Here is a 20,445-nt window from a genome sequence, read left to right on the forward strand (position 1 = left end):
CGTCGTTCTATTTAGGAGTGAAATCGAACAAAATGTTTAAATAATCTCCAATTTGAAGCCAGCCAACTCCTATGCATATAAGTAATTAGATGGCATACATAAAAGCACTATATGATGAATCCAGGTAAATATCAGTAATAGTGTACAAATAATAGGCAAAAAGAAATAAAGTATCTAAAAACTCATTCGTAGGTATTTTTTTTATTTATCTGTAGGACATAATTCTCCTCCTACGACATGATAGCGTACAATTAAACACTATAAAATCTACTGACCATGTAATTACGGTAAAGTCGATTCCTGTAAAAACAATAAAAAAAAACGTTCAAAATAATAACTTTAATTTATAGGCACGTACTACTAATCGTAGGAAAACGGTTATCGTCAATTGAATGATAATTTGAGATGTTTTATTTTTTAACAAAAAAGAGAAATTAATGTATACTTTAACATCATTTTAGAGCTTATAAGAGAAATTTACGTCGTGACAAAACAATTTGTACCCTAACTAAGTTAACACGACTTTATTTAGTCTGATTGTCTTCGGAGAGATTCAATACAACCGAATATGGACGAAAGGTCAATTATGATAATTGAAAATAGAGCGCGTTTATTGGTACACGACTTTTAGAATTCATCATCGCCTTTCGAACCAATTACTCGATTCCCCTTAAAAAGTTATCAATGACTAAGAAAAACTCTACCCACATTTTGTTTTCGAATAGTTCTGCTAATTCTGACACATGTCAAAAATAATGTGTATCATATCTGTCATGTATGTTAGGCCATTTATTAATTTTATTCAATAATCACAATACAAAACAACGACACTTTTAGAATACTTTATCTAATCACAGTAAACCTAAAACACAACTTTTGCTATAACAATGCTAAAAATTGAAAATATCCATGAACTTTTAAAATTAATAAGATATTTTTTTGCACCACTAAGATGATTTCCTCCTTGGGACGTTTCTGCGAAGAAATTCCGATATTGCGACACAAATTCAATTGTACATTTTTAATTGAATACATTTTGATGAAAAATTATTTGTGCACCTTAACAATGTTAAATTTGTAGCCCAGTGAACCAATCGGTCGATGCTTAAACGCTGATGTTAAACTGCCCTGTTTGCTGTTGATTGCCAGAAGAGTACCCTTATCATGTTACATAGGTGACCCTATGGGAACTTTAACAGTGACGCACACCTTGCCCCCATACCGTTTCCCTCAGCCATAATAAGGTTGTGTCAGGTCGACAGCCGGTGTAAAATTCCGTCAAATCGTTAAGGTAGAGCTAACCAACCCCAAACAGTTGGCATAGAAGCTTAAGCCATGATGATCAACAATGGTCAAGATTATTAATTAAATAAAACAACAGTCAAGTAACACATTAACAAAATATGTATAATGTTTATTCCGTCATTATTATATATTAATAACAAATTATAATCTTAAAAAAATGTAGAAACCTTGACGACGTGAGTACAAGCTGTACACGTTTCAAAAAATAAATAAATACAAATCAGGTCAATATTTGCAATTTTACAATTTGTTTTTGTGTATTATTAAATATGGAATTTCGTATGTCCAAAAATATTGGTTAGTCATGTTAGTTCAATCAAACTTTATTTCCCCAAACTATTTTCAAAAAAAATCTGCAGTAAATTGCCAAATCAACTGACATTTGCCCGTTATACTGTTCAATATGAATAGAAAACATTCCTTTTCCATTGAAATTGTTTTTTTAAATTAAGGTTATTTTATTAAACGTAATTTTAATATTTTAATTTAGTTAATTAAAATATATCTGTTGGGTATAAATTAATGTAACCTAACCAAAGCAAGTTTTTAACGTTTTTTATTACATATTTCGAGTATAAGAGTCGCAGTATATAAATATACGTATATGTATATTACAATAACATTCGTGACTATTTAAATCAGTATTCAAGTATTATCAATTCTAATTTATGATATTATAAAGATTTTGCAATCTGACAAACACATACGCTTAATACACCCAAATAGTAGCTGTAAATTGGAAAGTTCTTTTTACCTTAGTTAAAACTTTTCATTGAACATTATGCAAGTTTTATAAATATTTATCACTATATATATATGTCATCCTCACGGGTAATTATGAAAAAATAGAACACATACGAAACTTAATCAACTATCCACTATGGAGAAACGTTTTTTTTTTTTAATTTAATTGTTGACGTTTTTATTTATTGTATTTATTGTATATGCTAGTAAACGATTGTTAAAAATGCTCAATCGATGTATAATAATCTAAAAATACAAGATAAAAATTAAATAAATATTATACAAACGTTTTAATAAGATTATTGCAAAAATTAGTTAGTCGATCAAAGCCAACAACTTTTACGCGACCGTGTGCTGATAAGTATCGTTTTCTCCAAAAGGGTCTAATTAAATTGTTGACTTACACCCACTAGATCCAAAGTAATAGTACGTAGGCAAGTTCAAAAATATGTACGATATTCATACATCTTATACGTTATTTTTACAATACACGCCGGATGATGATAAAAAATATTACCATAAGTTCGGGCATTATTTTTGTAAAGATAATTCATTTATAGATATGAAATAACTTGACGTACTTAAACCTACGCCTGGAACAACACCGACGCGCTTCTAAAAACTAATGTTAATGGACCTCTAAAAGTACATCCACGTTTAAGTACTAAGTGTAATGTGAACAAAAATTGATAGGAGAATATGATCGTACGATTAAATGATGTATCAAAGAACGATACAATACTGTGAAACGCAGTAATTGATACATAATAATTGTATCAATGTTTTCACCAGTAAAATAATTGCTGTCTACAATTGCGTGAATGTGTCTGAGACACTATAAAGCAGCGAATTAGTTGTCACAAAAATTTGGCAGCAAAAAATTATGCGCATAAAATACAGAGAGATTTTAGAAAACAAACACTTTTTCCCCTGTAAACCGATTAACACTGAAGATTTTATTTTTCTCCATATAAGAGTTGCTAATTAACGTCACTAAACCACCAGAAACCGGCCAACCGACGCTTCATAAAGTTGTCATGACTTAAACTAGTTCATGCAATAATCATTTTTATAATATTTATAAAGATAAAACTTGCCATAAAAAGTGTACGCGAAATGACTTTAAAATCTCAAACGCTTTAATGGATTTTAAATAATCTCTATAAAATGAGATGATGATTACTCTACTAAATTTACTTTCGAAATTACTAGGACTTAAAATTAAGTAAGCCCCATTAACATATTTAATGAGAACCGTCGAATTCGGTTAGATAAAAATTAAATACTGACCTTTTGGTAATGAGAGCGTCTGGTGGCCAAGACAAAATCTATAAATTGCAAGGTTTGAGTAGTTTAACACTCGTTGCTCACGAGCTCTATCTTCGCATCATTATATCTGACAACATTGCAATAATCACCTGAAAAGAAATTACTTTTAGTACTCTAAGATTGTTTTATCACAGTTTCAAATTAAATTATTATATCAATTTAAATGTTTAATTTATATATAAATTATTATATCCATTTTCTATAATCATTATAATTTATTGATTTAATAAATCCTAATAATAAATTAAATTCAGTGGCGTTTAGATAGTATATATTTTAGGTTAATCACATTAATCGTGAAATCAAAGAGGAAATAAGAAGTAACAAAATGATTTTAAAATATTTTTTATAAAAAATACATTATAACTATATACATAGTAATTGATTTGTCGCTAATATTTTTTAAAGTTAAAATTATTAACCTAAAACTAAAAAATATTTTTGATATAATTTTAATTTTTAATGATGTTTAATATTTAATGATTCAGAACAAAATAAAATCAAACCATTATTACAATGTGCACTAATAAAAAACCACTTTGTTTAATCAAATACTATTCTTTTGAACTCAATTATTTAGTAAATTGAATTATTTTTCAGTAATTAATGAACCATAAATCTATCAATTAAGAATAAAAAGTTCTTATAAGACATTGACCCCCTGAAAATTTCGTTATAAAATTCGTGAAAACTGGCAAAATGTGATAATATTACTTAGTGATAACGTTACTAAGTATATAAGGGGTTATTTTTTGGTCGAGGTGTAACATTGTATTATAGTTTTAATTTCAGATAAAAATTTGTTAAAAAAATGTCAGGAAGAATACAATTTAAGTACATAATAATTTATAAAAACGCATAAGCAGGTCGATATAATTTAAATACATTTGAATTCTAGAATTTAACAAAAATGATTAATTGATAATTTCACATAAAAATAAAAAGAAGGCGAATCTCAAATTATATCTTTATAAATATTCTTTTTTTAAATTGAAAAAATTGTAAGAAAACCTTTTTACACTACAAATAATAAGTAAAGTATGTTGGTAATTGTCGTCGAAAAAGGGGTTTAAACATTTAATATAATAATGAAATTTGAACGATGAAACTATTCGTGATGAGTAATTTGCTACACTATTCAAAATGATTTTAATCAACTTTGTATTTTAAGATGCTATACATACCTATCAACTTAATAATAATATTTTTTCAAACTAATTGCAAACGATAGCCGTGAAAAATTGTATTCTCTCAAGTTAAAATTTTTAGAAAATTTAAACATACGTGTATATTTGTACCTAAAATCGAAGGTCAACTAGAAGAAAGCACTAGAGGTAATTATTGAAGCCGCTAAAGGTGATAGAAAAACTAAATAGAAAACGTTTTGCAAAACTCAAACTAATTGACACCATGCAATCAAATATAATTAACACGTCATGTCCATAAAACTAGTCAGTTGCACTTCAATAAAAATATCTTCAAGTAGTACGACTTTTCGAGTATATTTGATATAAATGAATAAAAACAATAATTAAAAAGTAATTTCTCGTGTCTCGTCGTACTAACCCTCGTTGTAAATACACAATATAAATTTACAAAGACAGATGGTTTATGTTATAAACGTCGATTTTGCTATCCACTTTTCAAGGTTATAACACCTAAATTGAACTTCCACAGTTTCAGCATTTCAATAAAAGAAAATTGCAAACAGTTTCCACACGCATCTAACATACGTAACGAATCCCATGGCTCGATAACGTCGTGTTAATGTTTTATTATTATATATTGGCTCATAATTAGGTAAACAATAGAGTTGTTAAGCATACCGTATGGACAAAAATGGTGGAAACACAATATGTACTTTTAGCTCTTCACATGATTGTTTCCCAATCATGTTTTACTAGTATTATTTTCTCATCTAATTCGTCTTACATTACAATTAGTAAATAACAATTATAACAGTTCTTTTGCAATGCTTATTTTATGAATAAGCAAAACTTACATTAGTTTTTTTTTAATACTATTGTCTTATTTTAATATAATAGAAGTATGTGTTTCTTCCCATTTCGCGTTTAATAAACATGTAAATTACTTTGAACAGACATTTGGTTAAAAACAATTTTGTACTATGAAACCCTGCGGTCTTGGTTTTCATATCATATTATAATACCATTGCGAATGGGATTCTAGCAGACGGGTAATAGCCTTGGGAAATGCTCATCTATATGAAATTAGCTTCAGCATTCTAATTTGCAATTATTTTGTAAATGTTTGAAGATAATCGACAAAAATAAACGTTGATTTGACATTACGAGTGAGATTTATAAATTCTAAGCATGTACCAGATTTTTTAGAAAATCGTTAGATACTTAGTTTCCACTGTCTGCTACAATGACACATCAGCCCGTCCTTAGCTAACTAACATATACGTTTGTTTACCGATGAAATGGTTTTTTTCGGCTGTCTTGCGTTATAGGCCGCACTCGAGTGTGTGTGAGTATAAACAGTGCACACAAAGAAGGAATTGACGAAATAGGGGAAACCTGTGTGAGGAAACTCGGCGACAAGTGTGTACGTGCCATACTGTTTTATCAGACAAAAATCTAGTCGGTCACGAGTCCTTAAGTGTGTGCTGTACAACCAGTAAAAAGTATGGTCCGAAAAACAGTTATTTCTTCAACGTGTAATAACGGAACGATGACATTTTCAAATAGACCTGAATAGATATTACATGCGAAAAATGACTCGCTATGTTATTAATTTATTATTTCAAAAATTAATTATTATCTTAAATAATAATTCATAACTGGTTTCAGAAAAATAATTATTTAAAAAAAAATGCATTTGTAAACTCAACGTGCTTTAAAACGGACTATTGCGTGTTTACAACTTTATTTTTACCGTTTTTTTTTGCTTTGCTATGGAATTGTATAAATCACAGTATTCCGCTAGTCATTATTAGAAAAATTGTAGAAGTAAAATGTATTCTTCAATGTCTATACAAAGTGTCTCAGACCTGACAGAAAACGCCTAAAACTGTTGATACAATTATCATTTCATTGAAATTATTTTTCAAACAATTATCGCCTTTATTAGACTACCATTAAAGCATAGATTTTATTATTTATCACTATTAAGAAAAAATTCTAATTATTTTTTTTATTTTTTTCAAAACAACCACATTTCATCTATAATAAAACGTTTTGATGGTTCAATAACGACCAAAAATAAGTACTCATTTAGTTGCATTCATTTTAATATATTAAAAATGTATTTAAGTCATACAGGTGCACGTATAGTCCGCACGCGTTCCATTTCGACAGGACGTAGTTAATTAAAATATATCGATTACATTATTTAATATGAGAACATACTATAAATCTTTCAGTTTTTTAGACCAAAATATACAAGTGTTTTAGAAGTTTTCTAAAAATGCAAGTAAACAATTTTGATATTTAAAAATAATAATAAATAGGATACCTGAGATAGTCCATAAAGAAACGTCATTATATACTTGTTATGCAAATATTTCAATGTTCAATGTAATTTTAATTATTTTTTTAATTACGTGTAAAAAGTGACATACAAAATCCTACAACAGTGATGACTATGTGGACTATGAGTTCTAACATAACAACGACATAATCCAGACGGATAAACTACAGCCCACGAGTAATTAACCATTGTTCTTTCTGTAAATTTCTCCAGTGCACGACCGTATGATTCCATTAAAATTATACCTATCACAATATTACGAAATAGTTTAGAACATAAGGTTGGCTCATTGTACGTTTTTTCATACAAAGAAATCAAATTCCCAGTTAAACAACATATGTACTATACGAAAAGAAAAGTGCTCCGTTGAATAAAATACTTTTTCATTTATTTTTAAACAAAGAAACATTTTGAAATTGTTGTTCATTTCATATGGATAATGTACACCTTTCAGTAGATTTGATTTCCGCAAAGACAGGTGTTCTTTAGGGACAACATAAACGTTTGAGAGGAAATCGGCTCTGACATTATGGAAAAGTATTTATAATTAAGTTAACCTGTATAACGTGCAAGTATATTATTATTGTTATTATATAATTGCTATAGTTATAATATAAATATTTAATTCTAAATTAATCATCGAATCGAGAGAAAAGACACGGTTACCGCTGTCTAAACCAATACATCAAAATCAATTACTAAACATAGTTGATTCCTCGATGTCTTTTAAGTGTGCAATAAAAACCCACGACCGAAAACGATCATTCTTCTGCGTTAACAGTGATAATAATTACTGGCGAATTAGTATTAATGACGAAAATCGTATATTATTTCAAAATGAAGACTGTTTTATTCGTTCACTTGAAACAATACTCCATTCTTCTTCTTCCTGCCCTTAATCTCAACTACTTGGGGTCGGCCACTCTTATCCTAAACTTCCACTTGACACGATCTCCCACATCATCTACGCTCAATCGGCAATACTCCACTGCTAATGGAAAATAAGAAATATCTTAAATTATCTTAGCATAAAAAATACCTTTAATGACTACAAAAAAAAATAACAGTATTATCCGCAAAGATGAATTACTAAATTCATTAATAATTGTAAGTAAAACGATTTCAAATAACTAACTCATTTTATGTAAGCCTATCAAAGGTAAAATATAAACGATACATAACACCAATTTAAGTATTATTATATCATCTTATATAAAAAAAACAAACTTTAAAATACTTTAAAAATCAAATTTACATAGTTCATTTTATTACCTTGCTTAAATATTAACAAATGACTAAATATTCAGTTAAATTATTCATTTATAACAGGTTTGTTAAAAATCTGTTAATCATATAATTTTTTAACGTTTCATGTATTAATTAAAATCTTTAAATTAATCGGTCAAAGTGATATCAGTCGTTTACCAGAGAAAACGAAGGTAGCGACTTCAACTTTTACTGTACAAATATTTTACTATGATAAAAACAAATATAACAAAAATCATAATGAGTTTGAAAGCGCTTTCGCCGTTCTCTGTTAATTTAGCTTAGAATATAACCATATGACGACTGCAACGACCGCCATTGAAGACAAAAGCCTCTGTGACCACTCCTTACAGTTTACGAGTGTTCCTGTTTACCATAATCAATGAAAGCAAACAACAAACAAATTTGCAACAGTAACGAAATGACAACTGTGGAAAAATTGTACAACACAAATTATTTTTAAGGACGCTTTTCTAAAACATGCCAAAAGACTTAAATCATACTGATTATGTCGGTAAATAGGCGTTAAACGTCAAAAAGTGACAAATAATTATTAAATAATTTGTTGTACACATTAGCTTACAAATAAATTAGTTAAAACAATATTATTGTTACTGAAAATAATAACACTAACAATATATATTTAAAAATTGAACATTAGCTAACAAATGGTAAAATTCCAAAGTGCCTCATTCAGATTCATACCGTTCATTACTCATTGATAAGTAATTGAATTCTAAGATAAAAAGTATTAAAATTAACGAAAATGAACAATTAATAAGTTTAAATGAAAAAAACAAATAACAACATTGGGTTTGAATTTACATGTAGACGAAATGGAAAAATTGAAATTTCGTTTTTTATTCGCATTTAATTTGAAAAAGTAAATAGTATTAAAAAAAACAGAAAATCAGCAGGTTTGAAACTTTGCCAAAATCGATCCATGAATATTCTCACCAAATAAACTATAGAAATGTGTACTACCATTTAGTATTCATTTATGACATTTATATTATGTATGAATTAAACAACCAAATGCAACATTATGTACGACGGTAACAGTAAAACAAAAAATTAAGATAATCTCTGTTCGTACAATCGAACACCGGTTTAATTATCGACCTAGAGATTTCACGCAGTATTTTTTATTTAATCGATCACACAAACGCATACATGTCATTGACATTGAGAAAGTACAATTCCTTTGACAATTACTTTTAGCCGGTTTCAAAAAAATCTACTTATTAAACCAATTATCTTAATTAACAGGGTTTTTTTTTTTTTACAATAGATTTATTTGCTAAAATTTATCATGTCGAGTTTTGAAGTGCACCTTGTTGGTAGAATAGTACAATTTCACTAAAGTACAGCCAAAAATATAGTTGTTCACATGCGTACGGCTTTATTCAAAAGACAGTGTCTCGAGTAGTTCCCAAACATTTCACCGGTTGCCGCCACTTGGTTTTTTTCTTTCCGTTGGCAATTGTAGTGAAATAATTACTTCTCGTCATTACACACATGCTACACGAGTACCACAATTAGGTGCTGACAATTTTATAACGAGTTTCAAAAAAACCGCCAACGCTGTCGCGTTTTCGTTTTCAATGAGTTTGTCTACAGCAGTACTGTTATTATTATTATTGTAATGTTATTACACTGTGGGAAACTAAACGGTACTCGGCGACGTAATACTATTTTATAAGCATCAGAAACGTTTTCACACACCATACAATGACTTAATTATAACCATTTAGTGGTTAAAACTAGAATGGTAATTAAAATATTAGCACGTAAGAACGTTTAAGAAAGTAAAAGTCTCTCGAAAACGAATTATCATACAAATCAAACACGATTCTCGTCAAATGGAAATTACATTCGAATTCGTACATATGTGTGTGTACATAAATAAGCTTACACAAAAAAAAATAATTACTTTTTTACATTATTAGGCACTTTGGCGGTTAGCCTCAATACACAATACGTGCAATAGTTGTACTCACTCAACCGCAAACTCGCGTCCTTCGTTGTCATTGAAACAGAAACGATAACTTTCAAAGGGGTTATTTATACAAATCGGAATTGCGCTGAAGGACTTGCATTGTAATGCCTAAATTACGTGGAACTTTACCAATTGCTGTAAAACGCATTAATAATTTAATATTGTAATTTTTTATTTTGTCCGAATAAAGACCTTATAAGCTCAGAACGGTATTATACGAGTCGCACAAAACTGAATGATACAAGGACACTTGAATACTTTCGAATGAGGAGTTGCATAGCGTACGAGTAAAAAATATTAATAATAATCGCTAAAAATGGTATAGATTTTACCCAATTTTACGCAAATTAATGATGAAATTGTCGAAGCAGAACATTTGTTCGGCGGCCTTGCTGCCCGTACACTGATGTTAACCTACTAAATGTAAAAACTGGAAATAAAACTGATGTTTTATTAACATTTTGGTCAGCTGCTGTAATATTAACTACCTATCCAAAACGGTCCCGATGGTATTTAAGAACGAATAATGAGAAAACGCGTGATTCAACAACTCCCAATGTAAATACTTGAATTTTTTATTTTGAAACGATTAGCAATATCAGCTAAAGTTCAAGTAGGAATGAGAGAGCGTTACGCGATTTTCGAACCGTTTGCATTAATAATCTTAATTTAACACAATCAGTAATTAGCGACAATCACGTTGGTTTACCCATTCGAACAAAATAAAAAATATTTTAATAAGATAGTATTCAAAAATATCTTCTCCGCAGATGTGCTTTTTCTTTGGAACATGAAAGTCTCAATTAATGTTAACCCAACGAGTATTTTGGCAGCTATCAACTACATGATAGTTTTCCATTTCGTGATGTTAAATGCGATTTATCGATAGGCACGTTCTTTATAGGCGCACGTACGCCAATTTCCTCGGTATCCCAAGACACGTGCACATAAAAATAATGAACTTACACAGCGCAAAGCTGTCGACCCCAAGAGACCTATCAAACAAAGACACGCAGAAACAGTACACTCCGAGCGTATAATCAAATCGAGATTGAAATATTTGTAAACAATAGCGCATAGGCTTGCGGACAAAATACAGCGCTAAAAAGAATAATACTAAATTAACGCTTCGAGTTTGATATAGTCATCGACACGTGCACTGATATCTGTGTCCTCTGTTCATTCGATAAAAGCGTCTACTGTTCAATGGAAATCAAAACGACACAAGCGTTATGATACATTTTTGATACAGGCAGATACAACGGAATTTGTTTGACGAACCGGTTGATATTTTTTAGCTTTCGGTTTCTTTATGTACACATAAACGCGATATCATCAAGCTGGAACTCATACTGCTACTTACTCTTGCACATTTGCAGATCCGTTGATTGATCGATTAGCCCAGACGGTGCCATACAAGTAAAACCAAACAATCTTCTTTCTTATCCAAGTGCCCGCCATAGGTACAACCGGTTATGGTGTTATAGGGTCGCTTTGACCTTTTCACTTGGTTGGCTAAATCAAACTGCTACTCGCCAATAGATGGACATTTTTTATAATTTTTGTCATCATAAAAATATGGATTGCGACACGGCCTGTAAGCGGGTGACGCAAACGAAAATCGTATAACCGCAAATGGCGTATTACTGCAAACAACCGACTGCTAACGAGTAATTGTAATTTTTATTCAAACTATTAGCTATCCATTAGAACATATATTAACGACATTTTACTGGATGACTTGTATTAAAGGGATATTTTCAAGGCGAGTTCGAGTTTAACTCTTTCGGAAACAAAAGATATTTACAAAGAAACATCAATGTAAGAATTTTCTTTTATGAAAAATCCCTCTGCAATTCTGCATAAATTAATAAGCTCTATGACTGAGCGTTGAGCTATTATTGTTATGACAGGCGAGAAAGTAGGCAAAATATTTCTATAGACCTTTAGCCGCCCTTAGACAATTTATAATTTTTACCGTTTTTATTTAAACATGAAAATCTAAACAAATTATATCAAGCTAGTTTTCCAGTCGTGAAGTTGATAGGCATTATAGAGACATTATAAAGGAAGAACCATTAGAAGGACACTTTAAAGGCGCTAATCTATTTTATTTTACTAGTAAACGAGACATATCCATTAACCACTACGTGACAATGATTTTTTATTAGGTAACACTAATTCCACCCACATAAAATTTTCAAGTTTCGTAATGATCACTAAGTATACGCATCCTTAAAATCGTTTTTGGTAACATCGGTAAAAAGCTCATCAAAAAATCATATTTGAAACGACGTATTTGGAGTAAATAAAATATTAATTAATAAAGTGTATCCATTAGTAACGAAATGTATCAATAACTACACGTAAAATAATATTTTTATATATAGTTAAAGACTAACTCATAATAATAACAACTTAATAAATGTAGTTACTATTTTATATACAGAGTAAATTTTTTGTACACCCTTTTTTAGTTTTATTATTGTTCTTCGTGTAATTATTCATTATTTATTTTATACAATAATTTATTTGTTATTATTTTTAGTTTGTATATGTTATGATCAGCAGTTTTAATTATTTTAGCAATGAACATTTATCACCTTATAATGATGAAATGTGCTAAAAAAATTTTATTTTTAAATAACTACTCGAGGGAGGTCTAATGTATAGTATATTAATAGATACGATTCTTTAGCTATTTGATTCAATCACGAAACTATTTGATCCTAATACCTTAAGGTCATACTTTTATGAAAACAATAGAATTTAATATTTTAACAATATACAATTAAAAATGGTCATCTTATAACTTCTTGCAGTTTCTTACAGTTTCGACTTTCGGTGACACTTTTAAGTCTAATACACGGGAATACATTGAATATTTAAGTTTAGAAGTTGCCATTATTTTCCAAGACATAAAAATGTCAGATTAAATTTTCATAATTAGTAAACGAAAATAATTAGCCAATACCATGAAAGAGGTTTATAATGTTTATAAAACTACACTTGATATTGTTTTAAAGAAAGGAGACCTAAATAGGACCAAATTATTTTTGAATATTATAAAACATGAAATATAAAAATATATAACAAAAAATATTGAATTATGTTTTTAAAACAATTTCCATGAAACATAGTTAATTAATCAATCTGTATTTACTAATACTTAACACCTGTAAAATATACTATGAAAATATATTTTAAATACAAATACTGACAAAACATGAAAAACCATAAAGAATACATATTTAAACATTCTACTCATTGTTTTAGAGAAAACAATGTTTTGATTTGAACATTGATCGATTTTTACAACTTGATATTTTATAGATAAAATAAAATGTATAAATACGAATTTAATTTATAACTTACATTTTAAATGCCTTTCGATCTTAGATTCTATTATCGCCAAAAATGTATATGGATACTTAATATTAGTAGGCAATATTAAAAGGTAAAATGGAATGGTATATTTGTTTTTTATAAAAAATGTTTTACGAACTTATAGTTTGTTTTTTATTTAAAAAGTATAAAATCCACATGCAACACTAGACTTTTCACATAATTATTCGTATTGTATATAATAAAATATTTTTTTATTATTTTCTTAGTAAAACTTGCTGTTATTGTTCGTTTGATTTCAATAAAAGTCGAATTTACGTTCTCAAAAAAAATTTGCATCAATGCTAGTCGATAAACCTGATGATTGTGCAAGAGTCTTACAATCAGAGCCTAATATCATGTTTATAAGCTATTACCATTGTCCATAAATGTGTTTCAATTAATCCTACATACATTAAGTTGTTACCTATTTATTATTACGGTTAAACCACTTTTCTGGCCTAAATACTCGTTGATCAGTTCGGCATAAGCGTATTAAAGTTTTCTTATTGACCACTAAGATACGCATCCTAAAATCGTTTCCGGTAGCACCGGAAAACAGCTCAGTATGATCACAAAGTACATGGTTCGTCAGGCGTCAAAATAGAAAGGTATACATGAAATTCAATATCCACACACTTGGTAAACCAGACTTGTGGTTAAAAAATATTGACGAAAAAGTATATGTAAGGATTCGACGGATACACCAGTCTAGCACCTTCGTGTTTTTATTCAGCGCTCAAATGCGCTATTGTTTGTACTATTGAGACTGTAGTTGACGCCTGCTGTTTTTTTTTTTAATACATTTGCTATTATTTTAGTTAGCAACACTATTTATCAACTAAAATCGCATGTCACCGGCTACTGTAATTACTAGTGAAGCAACAAAATCATGAATGACGGTCAGAATAAGACCAATAACGACGGTGCGCAACAACAACAACCGTGACCTGCATTCAGCTCTCACATCCGTATTTTTTATTTTTTGCCCAGTTATTAACAATATCATCCCGTCTAATTCAATGTGACGTCGTTGAATTATCAACCGCCATCGTAATCCAGAGTAAAAATGTAAATTACATTTATTAAAATAAATAATAATAAAGCAACGATTACCCTATTTTTATTTTGATGAGCAGTTTTTACTGTTTGGGCGGGAAGGAAGTATAACACATTATTACACTAGTACTATACTTCCTACTTAATGTATTAATTAAAGTTGATCAAAACTATGTTATTAGTCATCAAACAATAAGTATGTGTTTGGCTCGATTCGGACTGTATGCGACAGAAGGGCGAAAACAACCGATTTACATTAGTTACAAAAAAAAAAAAACCAGAAGGATTTATATACTTGTTTGAGCTAATCGGATATAGATAAATACATATTTTTTTCTACATAGACAAACTAAGCAGCAACTCACGTATAAGTAGATCCATTAAAATACATTGTAAAAGTTCAGGTGTGTACAAGCCAAATCAAATTGCGCTAAATGTGATTCGCATAGAAAATTAATCGTTAGGATTTGTGCGAAGAAGAAAAATGTGTCGCGTACGAGTTCACCATACCGAAACAGGTCACTGGACACTAACGATCCTCTTTCATTTTTTTTTTTTAATTTTCAGTGAACTTGAACACATGCATATATACATAGACGTAATCGTCTATAAAATGAAAACTTACAATTGAAAATTTATGGTTTTAATTATGTTTAAAATGTATTTAATATTAATCGGGCCATTGCAAATTTATAAAAAAAAATTAAGTTCTTTGCAATACCATGACAAATAATACAAGATGTTATTCATTTGTAGTTTAAGTCAGTGTATGTTGTGTAAAACTTTAACTTTAAGATTGAGGTTAAATGCACTTGTTTTACAACGTGTCAGATGCATTTTTTCTAGTCATAAACTTGCGTGTTTACGATTTCTATTTAGTAGTAAAATATCAATAATACAGTCAACAAAATGTCTTTGATCATTAGGTACACCGTAAGGCTAGTAAATATAAAATAATTTTGGTTCACTAAAATAAGTAACATAATTAGATACTCGAAGATCATTCATAGGGACATCGTAAAAATGTTTCAAGAAAGCGCAGTCTTTCATAATCGTATAAAAAATATATTTCATCGTTAACCTCATTTTTAGTTCAAATGAAAAAAGTCCAGCAAAGATGAATACTACTTCAATACATTGTGCAAAATTTATAAACAATAAATGAATACTATTAATGACTCCATACTCGTGTCAAAAGTTATAGGCAAATAAATAATAGGTAGACAGCGCTTTTCTTCCCACTAGGCCACTTCGCTAGAGAAGTCGGAATAGTCGGATTTGGATTAAATGTAATGTTTATTTATGACCCAGGAACTAAGCGCGTTGTATTTTTTCTACTGCTATTAGTAAGTTAGCATACTTAACATCAGACTGTAGAACAATATCAATTCTATTGTACGAACTAAAAATATTAAACGTGAAAGTCAAACACGTCATATTATTCTAACCGTATTGTCTTTAATAAAAGCCAATTTTATACGTTATGAAAAATGATTTGGACGAATCCACAAGGACACGACCTCGAAACTTTTAGAACAAAATAAATTTTCCATCTAAAGCGAATTTTAAACTCATTGTTCATTAAATACAATAAACAAACATAATATGTCATTAAAGGTAGGTACGACAAAATCTAAGTTTCCGCATTTTAACGGTAATTCTTATGATAACAACATATCAATAACTTAATCAATAACAATAGACCAATGTTCAGCCTGAGAGTATTAAAAAAATCAAAAATAAAGAAATATAAATCCTTACTCGACAGTTCGTCCGAGTAACTTATTGTAATCACGACCGCGACTAACATCTTAACTCATTTGTAAGTCAATCGCATTAGACACACTATAACTAGACGTTCTCGTGGCTTATCATTCAAAAAACTTGTCAATTTATCAATAAACCATGAGTTACTTTGGTCAAAAATCTAAAATACCACAAAAATTATTTAAAAGGATTGTTTTGCAAAGGATTATTAGAAAATATATTAAATTTTATATGAACGCTCCAAATGTGTTTATTTTAGCAAAAAAATCAAATGAATATAGATTTTTGTAAGTTTTTTTCATGTTGTTTGTGACATTTCATTCGTTGCCATTTGTTACAACAAAAACTATTAAGTATGGTTACTCTAACTCAGAGAATATTAGCTATTATACTATTTGATGCCAAAAACAGTAAAAGTCAACTCGCGTGGAGAACTTTTTTTTAGTAGGGTTAATATACGAGTTGAGGTCAACATACAGTGAGTTCCAATAGCGTAGTAAAACGAGCTTATCAAGATAATCAAATTATAACCATAAGTACACCTATATATTATACAGAGNAACTTTTTTTTAGTAGGGTTAATATACGAGTTGAGGTCAACATACAGTGAGTTCCAATAGCGTAGTAAAACGAGCTTATCAAGGTAATCAAATTATAACCATAAGTACACCTATATATTATACAGAAGGTCCATTAAGTAAGGAAACGAGTTTCTATTGTTCTCATTGTTTGTAACAATTGATCTGTTTGCTTACTTTTTGAACACCCCGTATATATGTATGTCGTATAAACAATTACCATGTTCTAGGTCGAACTTTTCCAATTGATTTTCTATATGCTAATACAACGCAAGAATAAATAAACCATAAATTCGAATAGTTGTGTAACATTAATGTGGTTTTTCACCCTATTTTAATCATCTGAAGTCGGTATAGTGGACCACATGAATATATTCTCACACAATCACTTTCATATTATCTGTCTTTTCCGATCTCAGGATTTTACTTTCTTCTTCCTCTGCCAATAATCCTCCCACTCATCCATAAATCGTGATGAATAACTGTATATTTGAATACCACGATTCGAGACAATGTTATGATAAGTTATTCGATAATACAAAATAATCCGCCGTACATTTTCTAACAGTTTTACAGTTAAACTATTGACGACGACCAATAACCGAGAAAATATTAGTCTCACGTAGATAGCCAATAGATATAAACTAGTTTATATCAAAACATATAATCACAAAAAAACTTGTATTCACTTTTCGATGGCCGAATCTAAACCGCGGGTCAATTATCAACCGTGTCCACAATTTATGGTATCCGATTAAATCATATGACCTTATTTCAATTTGAAAACATTTAAGTATCAAATAATGTTTTATACTCAACATCCTACACGTTAATCCAAACTAAAATTTACCGGTAAGTAAATCCCATTCTGAAAGAACGAAACTTTTCGATGAATGATAAACAATTGAACAATTACAATGAAACTAAACGTAAAAAAAAAAAAAATAATTTTGACTATCGAAGGTGCGACGAAAAAATCTCCTATCAATAATATAAAACAAAAAATGATACCACTTGAATTTTTAAATATTTATTATGAGTATAGGCAACACATTGGTAAATTTTGTATTAAAGGAATAATTACATCACTGTGTTCGTTTTTCTATACAATCGAACCATTTTTTGTGTATCGTTTGATTATAAAGATGCTTTCACGAGATGACTAATAAAATAATTATTGTATAAGCCAATACAATAATGTTATAATTATAATTATAATAGGATACAACAGTTATTTACTCGGTTATATTTTTATCAAGTTCAATAATATATATGTGCATTTTTTGTTTTTAATAAAACTTTAATTTTTAAGATATTATTTCATTTCCTAGACAAAAGCAATGACCTCAATTTTTCAATAGTAATACTTTTTTGTGTTGTGATAATTTTAGACATGGTCGTCGGCGGATCAGTTTCGCGACACGAATCACTAACCAAGTCCGCGTGGAACTCACACACTCGACCCAAACACGCCTACCTGTATTTCCGGAAGTGAAATATGATCATAGCACTTCAAAGGGCGCATTCAAAGGGTTACGTTCAGGTGGTCTTTGAATTACATAATAGTAAAATATGCCTAAACGCAGTACCAGTCGTGCAGTACATTGTTTCGAGAACGCAGCTAAGCCTTGGAAAGTCAACACCGTATTCGGTAAACCGATACACTTTACGGTCACCTGACTTGGCCCAATACCAGCAACCCGAGGCTCATTAATGGAACTTTTCCATTATAAATTACGCCTATGACGCAATATTGAACAGCATAAAAAACTTAAAACAATGATACACTATTTCGAAAATTTAATAAATAGACGTTATTATTGTATACGGTAAAATAATTAAAGAGCTACAGGATTTGTTTAGAGAAATCGGCGAGGCGTTGAGTAAACTATCTAATTGTTATGATAGAAACGTATATTAAAACATTGGAACTTGCCAAAAATGATCGTTATCGTAAAAAAATCAACTTTCGTTTTGATGTGAGGGATTGGGAAAATGGGATAAAACAAACGCGATAAATTTATTAAACACTTTGTTTTAACTAAAATACTGATTATTTGTTTCGTCAATAATAAGTGACGTGAAAATATTTTCAACTTCATCGAGTCATAAATTACAATAGCAACAAGTTCAGCATATTATTTTTAAATTTATTTTTTTGTGAAATTTATTTTCAACACATGTATTAAACCTGACACTAGTAGAAGACAATAAATTTGATTACAAGAACTAGATTTTAAATTTTTATAATGTTTAAAATTATTTTCCGAACAATGATTTGAGAAACGTTAGAGTGGAGTTTTAGGGACTTTAGTGATATTCGCCTCCTTAAAAAGTATAAAAATTTAATCTTAAGCTGAAGTAATAGCAACTACAGCTTAACATAATAATAATAATTAACTACTATAAGAACCTAAGTTATTGGAGTATGCCCTTCTATTGATCACAGAATGTATTTTCAAAATGAATCGATAGGCAATAATAAAATGTCAAAAATAATGATTTGTTAATATTTTTTCGACTGTAACACTTTCCCATTAAGAAATACTGACTACGTCACGCACTCAAGTCAAATACACACTTAAATCACCAACTTGAGATCCACTTAGGCTAATTTTCATAGAAAGATGAAAAACTGTTGAGAATATGGTATGTTTTCTGTAATGAACTATAATTCATAAACACTATATTTGATTTGACTCCATTTTACTGTAAACTATTATTATAAAAGACTATCTAATACAAAATAATAAAAACAGATTTATCCTCTTTCGGCAGTTAGTGACTTATTTAATTAAGTAAGCAAATGGTAATTTTACAAAAATTATAAAATATTACGCATTAACTTTTTTCATGCATTTGTAACTACTTAAATAGTGAAATAGAAGTTAAAACACAAAAACATATCTAATCGCTTTATCAAATATTAACTCATAAAACTGAAAATAATGAACAAAATAATATTGTTTATTGTGTTTGTCTGATAATTAAGGTGATTACGCTTTAATATTTTTGTACAAATTATATTTTTACTCGTCATAACAAATAATACGTTTTTTTTTTTATATAAAATACTGCATGTATTTTATTGTTTTGTATAATACAATATAATTCGAATTGTTATACACAATTTACATCACTGTCAATAATATATCAAAATGAACATTTTTCCCAACATTTGTCCCACTGACTTCTTCTTCTTCCTCGCCTTAATCCCTACTACCCACCCCTGTGCTAAACTTCCACTTGCCACGATCTCCCACATCATCTACGCTCATATCAGCCGTCCTCGTACCACATTCAATAACATTCCTACATTTCTTTTTTTGTCTTCCTCTACCTCTTCTTCCCACAACTTTCATTTCCATAACTGTTCTTCAGTTTCCAAATCATCTCTACTCCATAATATGACCAAACCATCTAAGTTTATTTTCTCTCGTCTTATCCACGTTGTAATAACTAACTATAAAAGTTAAATTAATTGATATTCAGGACATTAGTTAATTTATTTTTACATTA

At 29.4% G+C, this 20,445-nt stretch overlaps 1 protein-coding gene across 3 annotated transcripts in view; it reads right to left on the reverse strand.

The window, feature by feature from the left end:
• Positions 1–20,445, reverse strand: part of LOC126903181 (uncharacterized) — a 67,382-nt gene that overhangs the window by 25,957 nt on the left and 20,980 nt on the right. For all 3 annotated transcript variants that reach the window (XM_050681228.1, XM_050681227.1, XM_050681229.1), the window contains one exon: positions 3,340–3,467. The gene's annotated coding sequence lies outside the window, so the exon portion shown is untranslated. The remainder of the gene's footprint in view (positions 1–3,339; positions 3,468–20,445) is intronic.

The sequence above is a fragment of the Daktulosphaira vitifoliae genome, unplaced genomic scaffold (assembly GCF_025091365.1).
Source record: "Daktulosphaira vitifoliae isolate Bord-2020 unplaced genomic scaffold, ASM2509136v1 Scaffold_3, whole genome shotgun sequence".
In the NCBI taxonomy this organism is placed as follows: Eukaryota; Metazoa; Arthropoda; class Insecta; order Hemiptera; family Phylloxeridae; genus Daktulosphaira; species Daktulosphaira vitifoliae.